At 41.6% G+C, this 18,247-nt stretch overlaps 1 protein-coding gene across 9 annotated transcripts in view; it reads left to right on the forward strand.

Annotated features, from left to right (window-relative positions):
- Positions 1 to 4,093: 4,093 nt before the first annotated feature.
- The window catches only part of CFLAR (CASP8 and FADD like apoptosis regulator), a 61,198-nt gene continuing 47,044 nt past the window's right edge, over positions 4,094 to 18,247 (forward strand). For 2 of the 9 annotated variants that reach the window (XM_069578006.1, XM_069578012.1), the window contains exons 1-2: positions 8,218 to 8,550; positions 9,034 to 9,153. The gene's annotated coding sequence lies outside the window, so the exon portion shown is untranslated. Of the gene's footprint in view, positions 5,163 to 8,210; positions 8,551 to 9,007; positions 9,154 to 16,012; positions 17,844 to 18,247 lie in introns of those variants that run through there. The other 7 variants (XM_069578003.1, XM_069578011.1, XM_069578007.1 and 4 more) reach the window with 6 other exon arrangements.

Consider the following 18,247-nt stretch of genomic DNA (forward strand, 5'->3'; position numbering starts at 1 on the left):
TTGAGTGAACTCCGGGAGTTGGTGATGGACAGGGAGGCCTGGCGGGCTGCAGTTCTTAGGGTCGCAAAGAATCAGACATGACTGAGCAACTGAACTGAACTGAACTGAACTGAAGTGTACTTTATAACAAATAGCCAAACTATTTTCCAAGTTTTATTGTGCTACATTTCTGCCAGTAATGTATGTTGTAGTTATTTCACATTCTCACTGATTTTTCGTATTGTCAACTGTTTGGATTTTAGCCATTCCTGTAGGCTTTTAATTTTCATTTCCCTGATAACTAATGATATTGAATAGTTTCTCATGCACTTATTGGCCGTTGCTTATCTTATTTTGTGAGGTAGCTGGGCAAAGTTTTTGCCCATTTAAAAAGTGAGTCATTTGTTTTATTATTCAGAGTAAGAATTCTTCATATATTCAGGCTTTATGTCCTTTGATGATATATATTGAAGCCCTAATCTATGGTTGCCCTTTCATTTCTTTAAATAAAACAAAACAAAACATTTATTTATTTATTTGGCTGCTCCAGGCCTTAGTTGTGGCACCCAGGATCTTTAGTTGTAGCATGCAAACTTTTAGTTTTGGTGTTTGGGGTCTAGTTGCCCGATCAGGGATCCAAATCCACACTCCTCAGTGGAAGTACAGAGTCTTAACCACTGGGCTGCCAGGGAAGTCCTATTTTTATTTTTTTTAATGAGGATATTTTGAAGGAAAGATTAAAATTTTTGATTTGTAAATGTTTTCTGCTATGAGTTGTGCTTGTTTGTGCTCTAAGAAATCTCTGCCTACCCCAAAGTTTCAAAGATTTTTCTACTCTGTTTTCTTCTAAGAATGTTATAGTATACAGCAATGAAAATCAATGAACTGTACTGACATACTACACAGTAAATCTCAATGAACATAATATTGAGCATAAAAAGAAAGGCACAGATGAATATGGTTTGTTTTCATCCATATAGAGTGCAAAAATAGTAAAAACTAAGCTGTATTGTTTAGAGATGCATAGGTAAATGGTAAAACTTATAAAGTCAAGAAAATTCTTATCTCCAAATTTGAGATAGTGGTTATCTCTTAGGGGAGAACGTGGGTTATGATAAAGGATGGGCACACAGAGGCCTCTGAAATGATCCTATTTTGTGCCTTTGGGTGGCAGTTACATGGATGTTTGATTTACCATTCTTTATTAATATATGTATTTATGTTTAGTGCACATTTTTGAATTTGTTTGCATTTCACAATCTTCAAACATTCAAGGAGCCTTAACTAGATTATTATTCTTAACTCTGGGATTAAAAAAAAAGAAAAGAAAACCTTAATAGAAGGGTTGGCAAATAGAAAAAGTATCCCCCAAAATAGAGATGAAAGACAAATAAAAAAGGAGAAAATAGGACAAAAAGTACAGAGCAAGTTCAGGAGGGGCAATGTAAAAGAGAAGGAAAGAATGAAAGGAAGGAAGGAAAATAAAAGAAACAGAGAAAAATGGATAGGAGAGATCACCAGCTAAATACTTAAAGTCTCCTAGAACTTAAGGATGTATTTCCAGATTGAAGACTCTTGAGTGTGAAGCACAGTGAAGTCAAATAGTGGAGGTACAGCATGTACTGTGAAATTTCAGAATACCTAAGAATAATGAAAAGATGCTACATACTTTTTATACTAGTCATAGTCCTCCAGAAAAATAGGACCAATGGTGTAAAAAAAGATTTAAAGTGATTTATTTTGAGGGATCGCCTCATTGGTTATAGAAACTACATCCTATGATTTGCAAGCTAAAAACCCAGGAAAGCCGGTGGTATAAGTCCCAGTCCAAGTCTGAAGGCCCAAGAATTGGGAACACTAACATTCGAAGGCAGTAGAGGATGGGAGAGAATACTTGCAAGTGAAAGTGAAAGTGTTAGTCATTCAGTCATGTCCGGCTTTTTTTGACCCCATGGACTAGCCCATCAGGTCCCTCTGTCCATGGAATTTTCCAGGCAAGAATACTGGAGTGGGTTGCCATTCCCTTCTCCAGGGAATCTTCCCAACTCAGGGATCAAGCCAGGGTCTCCGGCATTGCAGGCAAATTCTTTACCGTTTTCAATAAGAGACTTGTATCTAGAAAATATAAAAAATTCTGACAACTCAATAATAAAGAGACAAATAATTTTTAAATGGGTAAAGGATCTGAATAGACATTTTTCCAAGAAAAATATACAAATGACCAATAAGCTCATGAAAAAATGTTCAACATCATTAGTCATCAAGGAAATGCAAACCAAAGCCACAATGAGATACCATTCCTCACTAGGAAGGCTAGAATCAAAAAGTCAGATAATAACAAGTGTTGGTATGGATGTGGAGAAATTGGAAACTTCATATACTGTTAGTGGGGATGAGAAATGGAGTGGTCACTTTAGAAAACAGCCTGGAACTTCCACAAATGATTAAAATAGAGTTACTGTATAAACCAGCAATTCTACTCCTAGGTATAAACTCAAAAGAAATGAACATATGTCCATGAAAATACTTATACACAAACGTTTATAGCAGTATTCTAGCCAAAAACAACCCAAATGTCCCTTTACTAATGAATGTCTAAACAAAATGTGTTATATTCATACAAAGAAATATTCAGTTCAGTTCGGTTCAGTTCAGTCGCTCAGTCACGTCTGACTCTTTGCGACCCCATGAATTGCGCAGCATGCCAGGCCTCCCTGTCCATCACCAACTCCCAGAGTACACTCAGATTCATGTCCCTCGAGTCAGTGATGCCATCCAGCCATCTCATCCTCTGTCGTCCCCTTCTCCTCCTGCCCCCAATCCCTCCCAGCATCAAGAAATATTACCCAGCCATAAAAAAGAATAGAGTTACTGATACATGACATAATATGGATGAACCTTGAAAATCCTGTGTGTGTTAAAACCTACCTTGCACTCCTGGGATAAATCCCACTTGGTTGTGGTGGAAACCACACTTATTTTTAAATGTTACTGGATTCAGCTTGCTAGTATTTTGTTGAGGACTTTTACATCCATATACATAAGATATTGCCTGCAGTTTCCTTTGCTGTGATGTCTTTGTCTGGTTTGGGTATTGTAGTAATAATGGTCTCATAAATTGAGCTGGAGAGTATTCCTTTCTTTTTATTGGTTAAATTGTGTCCTACACCCTTGTCCCTACCCCAGTACATAAAGCCCTAACTCACATTCTGTAGGTTGTCTTTTCATTTTCCTGATTGTATCATTTGAAGCATGAAAGGTTTTAATTTTGAGGAAGTCACATGTATCTATTTTTTCCTTTGTTAAGTCTTTGGGGTCATATCTAAGAATCCTTTGCCAAATCCAAGATCATTAAGTTTTACCCCTATGTTTTTCCTAAAAATGTATAGTTTTAGTTCTAATGCTTCAGTCTTTGATTATGGTGTGAAATAGTGATCCAACTTTATTCTTTGGCCCATGGAAATATATTTATCCCAGAGCTATTTGTGGAAAAGACTATTTCTCCCTTGGATAATCTCAGCACTCTTGTCTAAAATCAGTTGACTATACATATATGGGTTTATTTCTGGGCTCTTAATTTTGTTTCATTGATCTATATATCTATCCTTCTGCCAGTACCACACTATTTTATAATTCTTTTTTTTAAACTTATTCCTAAGTTTAGATGCCCTTTATAAAGTTGTGGATTCTCTGGTATCCATAGCCCTAATTCCTAGGACCTCACAATGTTACTGTAGTCACAGATAAGGTCTTTAAAGAGGTAAAGTTAAAATGAGGCTTTTAGGATGGCCCTAATCCAATATGACTGGTGTCCTTATACGAAAACATGCAGAAAGACAATGGCATACAGAGGAAACAGCTTGTTGGGACACAGCGAGAAGACTGCTATCTAAAGTCCAGGACAGAGCCCTCAGAAGTAACCAACCTTACTGATGTCTTGGCTTCAAACTTCTAACCTCTACAACAGTGAGAAATAATTGTCTGTTGTTTAAGTTTCCCAGTATGTGGTGTTTTGTTATGGCAACTTGTTTTGCAGTGCATCCACTCCATGTGTGAGACTTCAAATTGGGGGGGGGGGGCTCCCACATAAAATCCCAGGCTGCAAATTGATATCATAGTCAGGTTGCATGAAAAAAATGCAGTTCTGGCTTTTCTGTAACTTTTACAATGCCATTTGTTTCACTTTGTGAGGCACAAGATTTTCCAGACCCCAGAGGCTAGACAGGTCCACAGGGCTCAAGAAATTCCAGGACCCACTCCTTTTCTCATCTAAAGTGCCACTTGACTTGGTGGTAACAGTTGGTATGCTTGTAGGCAGGTATATAGTCCAGGAAGGGTCAAAAGTCGGTCGGAGGCATGCTCTCCTACTTCTGAAGCCTGAACAAGACAGTTTCCATTTTAATTTGTCTAACACAACCCCAGCAAACTAATACACTCCTCTTCTGTTTTTTGGAAGAGTAAAGATTATTCTTAAGAGTCTGGTAGAATTTACAAATGAAACTGAGTCTGAGCTTTTCTTTGTGGGTAGATTTTTAAATTTCTTCACCTTTTAAAAATTAATTAATTATTTTTTTATTTTTGGCAGCACTGGGTCTTCATTGCTGCACAAGGGCTTTCTCTAGCTGTGGAGATTGAAGGCTGCTCACTAGTTGTATAGATCTACAAAGTGACAATCTGAGTGATTGTCTATTTCTTCTTGAGTCAGTTTTGATAGTTTGTGTCTTTCTAGGAATTTGTCCATCTAGGTTACCTAATTTGTTATAGTATAATTATTCAGTGTTCCTTTATAATCCTTTTGGTTTCTGTTGGATCAGTAGTAATGTACCCTATTTCATTTCTGAGTAATTTGAAATTTCTTTTCCTCTTGGTCAATGTAGCCAAAGATTTGCAATTTTTTTCACTTTTTCAAAAAATTATTTTTGGGGACTTCCCTGGTGGCCCGCTGTTAAGAATCCACCTGCCAATGCAGTGGACATGGGTTTGAGCCCTGGTCTGGGAAGACTCCATGTGCTTCAGGGCAACTAAGCCCAAGAGCAGCAACTACTGAAGCCCAGGCCCTAGAGCACGTGCTCAGCAACAAGAGAAACCACTGCAGTGAGAAGTCCACAAAACACAACGAGAGAGTAGCCCCCACTCACTGCAACTAGAGAAAGCCTGAGCACAGCAATGAAGACCCAGCACAGGTAAAAAATATAGAAATTAATTAAATTATTAAAAATCAGCTTTTTGCTGGTTTAATTGATTTTCTCTATTGTTTTTCTATTCCACTTTAATCTGTATTATTTTCTTGCTTCTGGCTGCTTTAGGTTTTGTTTGCTCTTCTTTTAACCATATCTTAAAGTTGAAGTTTAGATTATTGATTTGAGATCTTTTTGCTTAATATGGACATTTAAAGTTATAAATGTCTCTCTAAGCACTGCTTTAGCTCTACTTCACAAGTTTTGAAATGTTGTGCTTGATTTTCATTCACCTCAAAGTATTTTCAGATTTTCCTTTTGATTTCCCTTTTGACCCACTGGTTACTTAGGAGTGTGTTATTTATTTTCCACAGACTTGTAAGTTTTACTCATTTTCCCTGTTATTGGCTTCTAATTTCATTTCACTGTGGCCAGAAAACATACTTTATATTATTTCTGTTCCTTTAAATTTATTGAGGTGTGTTTTAGAGCCTAGCAGATGGTATAGCCTGGATAATATTCCATGTGCACTTGAATGTATATTCCTATATAGTGATAATGTACGTTCTATTGTTGGGTGGAGTGTTCTATGGCTGTCAGTTAGGTCTAGTTGGTTTATGGCATTGCTCAAGCCTTCTATTTTTCTTTTTGACTATCTGTCTAGTTGTTCTATTATTGAAAGTAGAATGTCAAAGTTTTCAGCTGTTATTGTTGATTCTTCTATTTCTTATTTATTGTTCTAAGAACCATTGGACCTATGGAAGTCTCCATAGATTTTTTTTTTAATCCAGTCTAGCAAACTTTCCTTTTGATTGGATCATTTAATCTATTTTAATTCAATGTTATTATTGTTACAGCTGGATTTGCATGGCTCATTTTTCTTTTGGTTTTCTATTTGTCATACGTCTTTCTTATCCCTCTGTTCCTCTTTTGTTGCTTTCTTTTGCATTAAGGAACTATATTCTAATAAGGCATCTTAATTTCTTTAACCATTTTTCGCCATATATTTTTTGAATTGTTTCAGGGGTTGCTCTGAGGTTTACCATATATAGCTTAATTTATCAGAAGCAGCTTTGGATTTACACCAGTTAGTTCCAGTTTTATATAGAAACTTTTCTTGTATATAGCCCTACTCCCTTCTTCCTGCACCACCACCACTTTGTGGTATTTTATTATATATATACAGTATCAATTAATGTTATACAACCAACAATACATTGTTATTATACTACTTTACAGTCTGTAATCATTTCTTTATCCCAATGTAGCTTTTCTCCCACCCACCTCTTTTGTGCTATTAGCAAATACATTACACATATTAATTTTATGTTACAGGCACAATCATCCATTATATTTTTTTAAGAAAAATTCATTTATACTGTCTCTTCTAATTATACAATTGCCTTTTCTGATGTTTTGTTTTTCTTTTGGTATAAATTTGAGTTACTGTCTGGGATTATTGCTTTCAACCTGTTATTTGCTTTTGTCCTTTAGTATTTCTTGTAAGACACATCTGCTAGCAAAAATTCTCTCAGTTTTTGTTTGTTTGGGAAACCACTTCACCAGTTATTTTCATAAGATTGTTTCTTGGAGCACTAAGACTATATTATGATATTGCCTTCTGGTTTCTCTTGTTTTTCCTTAAAAGTTAGTTATTAATCTTAGTGGCATTAACTTGTAAGTCATGAGTCATTTTTCTCTTGCTGATTTCAAGATTTCTTCCTTTGACTTTCAGCATTTTTGCTATGTTGTGTTTGTAGATCTCTTGCATTCATCCCATTTGGAATTTGTTGAGTTTCCTAGATATGTGACATAGTTTTTCAATAAATTTAAAAAGGTTTTAGCCATTATTTCTTTGAATATTTTTTCTGTTCCTTCTTCACTCCCCTGTCCTTCTAGTATTCCCATATGCACATGCTGGTGTGCTTAATGATGTCCACATTTCTCTGAGGCTCTTTTTATTTTTCTCTGTTCTTGGAAACATAATCTCTATCTATCTATCTTCAAGATAGCTTATTCTTTCTTCTGCCAGTTTGAGTTTCCAGTTAAGCCTCTAATAAAGTTATTTTAGTTATTGTACTTTTCAAATTCAGAAATTTCTGTTTGGTTCATTTCTATAATTACAGAGTCACATCCCTGCTCTAGGGGCTGATTATATCTCTATTGATATTTCTATTTGGTATGACATTATTGTCATGCTTTAATCATGCTTTTCTTTAGTTTTGTGAACATGCTTATAATAGCTACTTTGAATTATTTTTCTGGTAAATCCAACAGCCTGTTGCTCTCAAAGACAGTTTCTGTTGCCTATTTTCCCAGTGTTTGGGTCATACTTTCCTGTTTCCTTGCATGCCTCATACTTTTTGTTAGAAACTGGACATTTCGTTTTGTATTTTAAAAATTTAAAGTTTATTTTCTATTGGTATATAGCCAATTAACAGTTTTGTGATAGTTTCAGTTGAACAGCAAAGGGAAACAGGCATACATATACATGTATCCATTCTCCCCCAAACTCCCCACCCATCCAGACTGCCACATAACTTTGATCCACCTGCTATACAATAAGTCCTTGCTGGTTATGTTTTAAATATAGAAAGGTGTACAGAACACTGGACATTTTAGATAATATAGCAACTCTGGGCACTTGTTTCCTCCTCACTCACCGGCCTCACCAACCTCTTTTATTGTTTCGTGCATGCTTATTTATTTAGTGGCTGACTGGATTACTTAAGTGAAGTTTATCCCCTCCCACCTCCAACCCCTACCCCTTAAATTTTGCTAAACCTCTTCTGATGTTGTTATCTGGTATTATAGAAATTCAAGTAGGGCTCTGGGAAATGGAATATTTTCATTTCTAGTTATTTTTGCAACTTTCCTGTAAGTTTAAATATATTTCAAGAAAAAGTTAAGAAACTTAAAAAAATATCAGAACAAAGTAGTTGTGAGGAATAAAGCATATAGCGCTTTTACATTTGCTATTTATTATTTTCCAGTACATCAGCAACAAACTACTAGTGCTTGTTGCTAGAGACAACTAGAACTGCTTGGTAAGCAACCGCCCAGAGTTCATAGCAAACACGTAGAGAAGTAAAAACAGGAAATAGCCGACACAGGGGCTGTGGCCTGGCACCGATTCTACTGGAAGGGCGGGAGAGTGGGGTCTCTGGGTCTAACATAGTGAATGTGGGACCATCAGACTTTTATAAAGTGAAAAGTTTTTATAGAGAGAGACAAGTCCAGGGAGAGGAAGGCCAGAGCGCTTGAGGACTGGACAGGAAAGCCACGTCTGCTTTCAGACTTTCGGTTTCTTTTTCTCCATCTTGCCTGCGGATTTTCAGGCGTCGGAGTGAAGTCTGGGTTGCCGCCAGAGGAGAGCCTCGCCGCAGGCTGGACGGTAGGTGCACCCCCCACCCCACCCCGACCCTCCCACGTTGCCTCTCGAGTTCACCCGGACTGGCGCTTCCTGGCACTGCGCCTAGGCGGGGGTGTGGGGCAGGGGGCAGGGGAGGGGTGGGACTTCTAGCAGGTGACTCAGTCCTGGAGAGAGAGAGATATATATATTATGTTCATGAATTTTTAAGTTTTTAATTGGAGGACAATTGCTTTGCAGCGTTGTGTTGGTTTCTGCGGAACAACAACCAAGAATCAGCCATAAGTATAGTACATCCGCTCCCTCTTGAGCCTCCCTCCCACCCTCCAGGCCCCCATCCCACCCCTCCAGGTCCTCACGGAACGTGGGGCTGAGCTCCCTGTGCTATACAGCAGCTTCCCACTAGCTGTTTTACACATCGTAGGGTATAAATGGCAATACTACTCTCTCAGTTCCTCCCACCCTCTCCTTCCCTTCATAGATCTGTTATCTTCGGTTTGCCCCCAGGGCCCCAGACCAGCAGGAGCGCCCCGCGTCCCCAATTCCCTGGAGGGCCGCCCGAGTCTCCCAGGATCCCAGGTACCCGTTTGGGCGCGGGATCGCCCAGACTCAAAGACTCTCCCAACAGTGAGTTGCCCCATTGCTCTGGGATTCTGCGGTGCCCCAGAACCGCAATTTTGGTTTCAGATCCCCAGTGTCTTGTAAACTTTGCTTAAGGACATCCCGAGGGTTGCTCCCTTCCGGGTGTGGCCTGATGAAAAGTTTGGCAGCCTTCCTTTGGCAAAGTTGATGAGAACTGGGACTTTCTGTGCTGTAGTGTGTGTCTCCGCAGGGCGACTGCTAGCACGGGAATTTTCACTCTTTTGCAATAGCCTGGTGAAGTAGGTTAGGGCTGCTCTTTCCTAAAGCAGGGTGTGATGTGTGTTTTGGCAAACTGGAAGAACAGCTTGCCTTAGGAAAGTTCGCAATGACTGATTGATAAGACTTTTTGTGGAGCCTTGAAGTAAACTTGTTCCTACCTCCCCCGCGTTTTCCCTTAAAAGGAACTGGGGAATGTCTGGTCAGGGCATATTTTTTTTTAAATATTAACAGTGGAAGGCAATCGAACAAAGGCCACTGAAATTCAGAACAAGGTTTTAGTTGAAGGTTACAGGAAGTAAGTTCAAGGACACCAAGGTTCTCCAATAGTTTCATTTGCTGACATTTGAAATTTGTTTACACGTTGAGATGAAGAGCCAATAGAGAGCTTGCTGGACCCCGACAAAACATGATTTAAAACTAAGACAGGGCTCTGAGGGTTGACCTGCTTCAGGTAAGAGATTTCAGATAAGATAAACGGAGTTCTGGGTAATTTCCCTTCAGTGGTTCCCCTGAATAATCTTTAAAAAGTGTCTTTGGGAGAGCCAAAAAAAAAAAAAAAGAAAGAAACTTGGCCTAACTCCAACACTTAAAAAAGAAAAAAGACTAGGGCTTGTAAGGGAATTTTGAAAGTGTTTGCCCTACAGAAGTTGCATTTTTAGTGTTAACACTTGTTCTACTTATAGCTTCTGGGTTGGACATCCTGATTAAAATGGCTTTTCCTAAGGACTTCATGTTTTATATTTGAAAGTGACATTTGCACTTCATTTAACACTGTTATTTATCATCTGGCACCTGCTCTACAAGGTGAATCCACCTCACCTGCAGGCCTGCAAGGGCCCCTTGCCCCTGCCCCCTGGGAATCTTGCACAGTTGGGGTGTTGCAGGGGATAGTCATGGGTAGTTCTTCTGAGTGGTGGCAGTGGACTTGTTCATAACTGTAAAGGAAGTATAGGTTTGGTCCCTGGGGTGACCTCAAGCCCCGTTACCAGCAACAGCTATGCCCACTGTTGTCTTGGCTTGAGACAAGTAATCCCCAACCACCCCCCACCCTGCCCCCACCCCACACACACACCCGCCCAACGCCAGGTATGTTCTTTGCCCACACAAGGGAGAGTCTACTGTCTGGAGAGACAACATGTGATGTGCACCTGTAGAGTTTTTAAGGTGTGGGGGCAAAGAGCTCTGGAGCAGGAAGTTTGGTTTGGGCTGTGGTTCTGGCAGGCTGCCAGGCAGGAAGCCCACAGGAGCTTCATGCTTGCCTTGGAAGCCACCGCTTGGTGCGTCAGATGCTTTCCTCCTGTTCTGGCCCAAGTGTAGTAAGTCCCCAAAGTTCCATTCAGAGAGAATGTTGGTAAGTCCAGTTTGTTCCTAAGTACAATAAAGTTAGCCTAGGTACCCAACTAACACAATTGGCTATACAGTGGTGGTGGTGGTTTAGTCACTAAGTCGTGTCTGACTCTTGCAAACCCATGGACTGTAACCTGCCAGGCTCCTCTGTCCATGGGAATTCTCCAGGCAAGAATACTGGAGTGGGTTGCCATTTTCTTTTCCATGGCTGTATAGTACTGTACTGTAATAGGTGTACAGTACTTTTCAAACAAATAATACATAACAAACACAAAACCAGAGCTTTCTGTTTTGTTGTTGCTCTGGGGTAAATGATATAGTCATTAATCTTTTTTCTTCTTTGGTTTTTTTTAAATCATCCATCCCTCAGTTTCTTTTTTTAAATTTTAATTTGTATTTTTTATGATAGGTCAAGAATTCTCTCACTTTCTTTTCTTTTGAATTTTGACTGCACCGAATGGCATGTGGGATCTTGTTCCTCAACCAGGGATAGGTATGATCTCAGGTGGCCTCAGCCTGCAGTGACTTGTAGGGGGACTTCTGTTCCCCGGCCAGAGGTTGAGGCTGGGTCACAGCAATGAGAGCAGCAAATCCTAGCCACCTGACCAGCAGTCAGTGACAAGGCCCTGGTCCTTTGGTTTTGAGGAAAAGAATTCCCACAAAGACAGAGAGTAATGAAACAAGTTAAAAATTTATTAGGAGGAAAAAGAGTACCATATGTGTGAATAGACGCACGGGCAGACTCAGAGTGAGAGTCCCTGAATCTTGCCCTTGTGGCAGTTTTAATCACTTTTATGAAGCATTTCTTCTGATTTTCCTGTGGCCAATTATTTTGATTTGCCTGGGTCAGAGTCTGTATTTGGTATATCTCAAGATCCTCCTCCCATGTATGTGCATGCATTGTTAGCTAAAATAGGTTCTACTACAGAGATGTTTGGGTAGAATATCTCTTGGACTTCTTCTCTTTTGACCTCTAAATAGCCTTTCTGCGCATGTATAGTCTAAGAGGTCTCCTGACTTTGAGAATGAGAAATGTGTGGCCTGCACAGGGCCCAGCCTCCTCGCTGTCTCTTCTTTTAAGGACTAAGTGATATCATTTATATAGTAAACATTATACTAGTCCTGAAGGAGATTTATGTGGAATCATTTATGTGGAATCATTCAGGGAACCTCAAGGAGCAGAGAAACCTGAATTAGAAACCTGAATTAGGCTTTGAGAAAAGTTTGCCTGTGTGCTTGTTGTGTCCAGCTCTTTGAGACCCTTTGGACTGTAGCCCACCAGGCTACTCTGCTCATGAAATTTTCCAAGCAGTAATACTGGAGTGGGTTGCCATTTCCTTCTCCAGAGGATATTCCTGACCCAGGGATAGAACCCACATCTCTTGAGTCTCCTGCATTGGCAGGTGGATTCTTTACCACTATGCCACCTGGGAAGCTGGAGAAAGATTTCGATATTAATTTGTAGAGGTGGAGAGTAAAGAGGACATTCCAGATGGAGGTAAATATTCTTGCAAAGTTACAGAGTTAGGACAGAGATTAAAGTATTAGGGAAGGAGTGGGGGACAGTCCAGCTAAATTTAGGGGTTTACCTGCTATGTAAGTTTTCTGTGGCTGCCCTCAGTCTTCCTTTCTTAATTGTCCTGCTATTCTTGTCTTAGAGTTTCTGTTCACAGGGAATGAATCTCCTATCACTTTACCCATCTTCCTCCTGCTTCAGAACCCAAGCCTCTTGCATTGAAAGCACAGAGTTGTAAACAGTGGACCTTCAGTAGTGTTCCAAGAAAACATTTGAAAGCTTACAGTACAGTACTTTGAAAGTACAGTAGTACAGTAAATAGCTGGCCCACAGGGGCTGGCATCAAGTGAATATCCTGGGCTTGTAATACTGTACTACTGTATTTGATACAGTGTGTGTCCTCAGTCACTTAGTTGTGTCCAACTCTTTGTGACACCATTGGCTGTAGCCACCAGGCTCCACTATCCATGGACTTTTCCAGGCAAGATACGGGAGCAGCTTGCCATTTCTTACTCCAGGGAAGTTTCTCAAACCAAGGAATTGAACCTGCATCTCCTGCATTGGTTGGCGGATTCTTTACCACTGAGCCAACAGTGAAGCCCCCAGGGAGCCTCATCCAGTTCTTAAACAACAGCATTGTTACCCCACAGAATTGCAAAATCTTCCTTTCACAAGCTCTGTCTCCTGGATCTGACAACCAGGTTCTGAGCATGTTTCTTATTCTACCACCATCTCCATCTTACTTCCTTTTAGATTATGTAAGGATGAGTAGGCATGACACAAGTGCCTGCCTGCTGGGGCCCTGTAATGATGACCAGTCTGTTCGAGGCCTAGGAGGGTAAACTTGGCAGTCCTAGCCAGGACTCCACTACAACTTAATGTAGATGAGTGGGAGCTTACCGCATATGACAGTACTCAAGAAGAAAGTAGGTAAGGGAAGGGGGTAATTTTGGGTGCTTGTGCGCTCTAGGGGAAGTTTGCCCTAGTGAAGATTTGCTTTGATTCAAGAGGAGTGGGCCAGTGCATTAAGCAGTTTTCCCTAGTGACTCTGCTTATGTTACAGTACAGTTAGATGACTCACCATCTCCTTTTGGTCTAGATTCTTTCTCCTTCTGGGATTATTTCATTCCCGCATTTTCTGCAGCCCATAGGAATCAGAGAAGTGATGTGAGGTAATGTTATGTTGAAATTTGTAGGAGTTTCCATGAGAGTCATGGGGCTGAGCTTCATCAAAGAAACTTTATAAGATATACCTTCTAATTTTATGTCATTTTATAATTGAGATAACTATAGCTTGTGGGCAATTTGCTGTAATTGAAATGTATGATTGGGAAGCCAAATATGATAATTTTTTAATGCATCCTCTTAGCCACTGATGGGCTTCCCTGGTGACTCAGGTGGTAAAGAATCCGCCTGCAGTGTGGGAGACCCGGGTTCAGTCCCTGGGTCGGTAAGATTCCCTGGAGAAGGGCATGGCAACCCACTCCAGTATTATTGCCTGAAGAATCCCCATGGACAGAGGGGCCTGGCGGGCTACAGTCTGCAGGGGTTGCAAAGAGTTGACACAACTGAGTGACTAAGCACAGCACAGCCACTGATACATTATGTATTTTCATATACATAATGTATCAGTGGTAAAAGTATGCATTAAATATTAAATTAAAAAATGAAACATATGAAAAATTAAAAATGTGCAATAAATAATTCTAAACTGGAATGCATTTGTGTTTCTGCTTTAATACATGGTCTTCTAGACCATTTCTGCAGCATTCCAGAAACCAGGACCCACGTGATGATCTCTTACTAAGCATGTTACTTTAAATAGTGGGCACAAAATGGCATTTTGTGCACTATCTTAGGGTTAAAATGCCTATGGATGGAGAAAAGCTGCTTTTGTTATATTGGCTGCTCAAAGTGCCGCACACAGAGCCCGCACCCACAGGTTCTGTACACAAATGGAGGAGGAGGAGAGGGGTCCTGTGGATGCACTGAACTCCTATAATGTGGTCAGGATCATGTAACCTTTTCTTCCTTTATCTCTTTAGAAGCTTCTGGATGACTCTCTCAGGCACTTCGTCTTCATATGTCAGTGGGGATTCCCAGACACCTGAACGTTCCAGGTTTACATGCTGTTCTCTGCAGCTGGCAAGGCAGGCTTCTCCACATTGCCACTCAGTTGTGTTGTATTGCTGGGAAATTACATTTGCTTGCATGCTGTGGCTCAGTGAACATGACCTTGCTTTCAGGCCATGCCATGAGCAAAGCAGTACAAAAAAGGGACTGTTAAGTGTATCTGTCCTGGAATAGGTTTAAGTATGCCGGGAACCAGTCGTACTGGCAGTTATGCTACTGGGAACGTTACGTGCTTTTGATACCAGATGGTTTGCGGGCAAAGCTGGCATTCTGTGAGAAACATTGAAAAGCCTGATAAAGTGACATTTTACTGTCACCTACTGGGGCTATGCTGGGTGCTGCAAAGCTTTATATACATAATATGGTGATGGAACAAAGGAACTGCTGACTAAGTCTGGGTGAGTTCTTCCCAGAAAAGCTTTACATGTAGGAGACACTTCAGCTGGCCCTGCAAGCTGAGCATGGTAATCCAGGCAAAGGTGCAAAGGTGTGGGTAAGAACTCCTTGTTGAGGTTGGTTTGAAGCTGAATGTGCGAGGTATGTTAATGAGAGGTAAAGGCAGGTGCCAGACCTGGAAGAGTCTTGAATGCAAAGGAAATTGGAACCTGCGATGGGAGGTGAGTCATTGAAAGGTCTGAATTTAGGAAAGTGCTTTGGTCCAAGCAGAAACTTCAGAAAGTTCATTCTGATAGATCTCTTGGGAGATGGAGAGGCCACAGGCAGGAGGAATAGACAGGCTAGCATGAGAGATGGATGCTAGGGCACCCCCTCATTTAAGAAGCAGGTACGGAAAGAGTGCTGAGGGGTTGGAGAAGGTCAGAGGGAGACAGTGTAAAATGTAGTGGTGTGAAGTCAGCCAAGGGAGAAGAGTTTCAAGGAAGAGTATCAGAATGCTTGGGTAAAAAAAGACTTCCCTGTGACCATGGATTTGGCCACTAGGAGGCCACGAAGGCCTCTAGAAGAGCACCATCAGGTGAGGACACTCAGGTGAGGCGAGTGAGGCAGTCATTTCAGGCCCATCACTTAAGGGGGTGTGAAAAATCAAGATAAATAATATTTTAATGCAAGATTTTGAAAACATTGACATGAATGCCAAAAATCCATGATGAAGAAAATATCAGATTTCTCAGTAAAGACAGTATCCACATTAATGATGTTTCCTTTGTTTTGGGTTCCAGTATGGCACTGAGTCTCACTGTGGAGAGGGTGTAGGGTGGAGGGGATACCAGTAGAGGCATCTTGAGTGAATTTAGACACTGAAGGACCTGAAGCATGCAATGCAGTCTCTCCCTTTCTGAAACCCCAGCTTCACATGAAGGGAGAAAGAGTGAAAGATTGGTTAAGTCTAGGGGATCTCAGGAGGAACAGGTTTTTTGTTTTCTTTATTCTTAAGATGGAAGAGACTGAACATGTTTACAAGCTGAAGGGGGAGGAGTCCCTGAAGGCAGAGAGAGATTGATGAAAGGGTGGAGACAAGAGGGCAAATGGGGAGTGGATGGCCCGGGAAGGTGTGGGACAGCAGGGGAAGGTGGAAGGTTGCAAGAGATCACTCGATCAACTGCAAGGTCGATCGATTAGAAGTGGCTCCAGTGTGTGGTGTTTGGATAGAAGAAAGCTGTGAGGGTGGAAGGGGTGAAGGGGCTTTTGAAAGGAACTGACCGCAGTCCTGAAATAGCATGCCAAGTAGCAGTAAGGGGCCAGCTGATGTTGAAAACACAAGTGTGGGGTGATTTTCCCCCTCCATTCAGACGACTTCTACTCTAAATTTGTGAGTGTTGGACGCTCACCATCTGAAGATGGGATGCTGGCGTGACCATCCCGGTTTGTCAGTGAGGAATTTCCTGGACAATGGAAATTTTAGTGCTCAAACTGGAAAGTTCTGGCATACCAAGGTATTGCAGAGCTGGTGGTGAGGAGGCAAAAGGGCAAGAGAATCGAGGTGCTAGCCGGAAAAGGGTTTGTAGCCCTTGCTTCTAGGTCCTATCTGGGAAGCTAAGAAAGTGAGGCCGTTGCCTTGAAGCGAATTCTGAAACTCTATTCACTCATTCAAGTACTAATTGAGTGCTTACTAGGAGTCAGGCACTGGGGTCTATGCAGAAGATCTAACCACAAAGAAGACAACAATGTTCTTTTGGGATATCCTTCTGTCAGTTGGTGTCAGTTGGTGCTCAGGACCGGTTCTCATTTAGGTCTAGAGACTGCAAAACCACAAACTGCATTTCCCAGACTCCTTTACAACCAGGATGTGAATTAAGGTACATGTGGGCAGGATCTGTAAACAAGTGGAGGAGAGACCAAGTAGCTGGCTGCTCTTGGTTTCCCTGCTGGCAAGCATGGCGGTGGTGATGGGGTTCAAGCAGCACATTGTTAAGTCGAGTTACCAGCTGTGGGGACAGAGGAGGCAGATGGGGGCCTGATTGACCCTCTGATCTTGGGATCGTTGACTGAGCTGTTTGGTTTTTTTTTTTAAGATTTCTTTATTTTATTTTTGGCCGTGCTGGGTCTTCCTTGCTGGATGTGAGCTTTCTCTAGTTGTGGTGAGCAGGGGCTACTCTTTGTTGTGGTGTGCAGGCTTCTCATTGCAGTGGCTTTTCTTGTTGCAGAGCACGGGCTCTAGGGCACATAAACTTTAGTAGTTACAGCACATGGGATTAGTTGCTCCTTGGCCTGTGGGATCTTCCTGGACCAGGGATTGAATCCATGTTCTCTGCATTGGCAGGAGGATTCTTAACCACTTGGCCACGAGGGGAGCCCCGAGGTGTTCTTCAGCTCAGTGCTACTGTTGACAGCCTCCTGCGTCCCCACTGCCTGGGCCAAGACGAGGTCTTTCTGGGAGCCCTGGCAATCTTTCTCAGAAGCTCAGTTAGGAGACCATTCCTCAAGTCCTTACAACACTTTTGTAAGCACCTGTATCCACCTATATCAATGTTTTTTCTGCTCAAAACACCTGGAGTGGTTTCTTCTTCTAGAAGCTGACACCCTTTCCCTTTCCATTAACCAGTGGAAAGGAACCCTCATGACTTACATCTGCTTTCTTTAGTGTATTCAGTGATCATTCGCAACTAGTTGAGAAGTGAAACTGGAACTGCTCTGACTCTGAAGGTGGGGGACAGTTTGTACCATTGTGGAAATTTTGTGTGGGTGAGGAGACGAAGGAGAGACAGTCATTAAATTAAAATTTGCCAGAGAGGAGGTGACAGAAAGGGGAATTCCTTAAAAATTCTACAAACACACACACAGCTGCCAGTTTTGCCCTGCTGGGAAAGGTGAATGACTTAAGACGGTGGGCGTGAAAGAACACTAACAGAAGTCTCAGTCAGTCTGGAGGGCTGGGTGTTTGAAAGAAGGAAAGAGAAAGAATTGGGCTTGGACAGCTCCTTTGTCTCTAAGTGAGGTGAAGCCATTGACTTCAGAGGAGGTGTGTGGTGCTGAACTAGGAAGCTCAGGCAGGACGGGGCTGGTAAGTAATGAGCACTCTCCTTTCACCAAACTCTAAAGAACTCATTCTACCTGCCACTCTCCTCCCCATCCCTTCTACCCTATCTTTAAAAAATAAATATTTATTTGATTGTGGCTGTGCTGGGTTTTTGGCATTGCTGACTTTTCTCTTGTTTTGGAGAGCAGGGACTATTCTTTAATTGCTGTGCATGGGCCTCTCCTTGAGGTGGCTTCTCCTATTTGGGACACGTGGACTCAGTAGTTGCAGCTCCTGGGCTCTAGAGCACAGGCTTAATAGTTGTGGCATTGGGGCTTAGTTCCTTTGTGGTATGTTGGATCGTCCCAGATCAGGGATCAAACACAAGCCTCCTGCATTGGCAGGTGGATTTTTTATCACTGAGAAACCAGGGAAGCCCCCCTTCTACC

The sequence above is a fragment of the Ovis canadensis genome, chromosome 2 (genome assembly GCF_042477335.2).
Source record: "Ovis canadensis isolate MfBH-ARS-UI-01 breed Bighorn chromosome 2, ARS-UI_OviCan_v2, whole genome shotgun sequence".
NCBI classification, from domain to species: domain Eukaryota; kingdom Metazoa; phylum Chordata; class Mammalia; order Artiodactyla; family Bovidae; genus Ovis; species Ovis canadensis.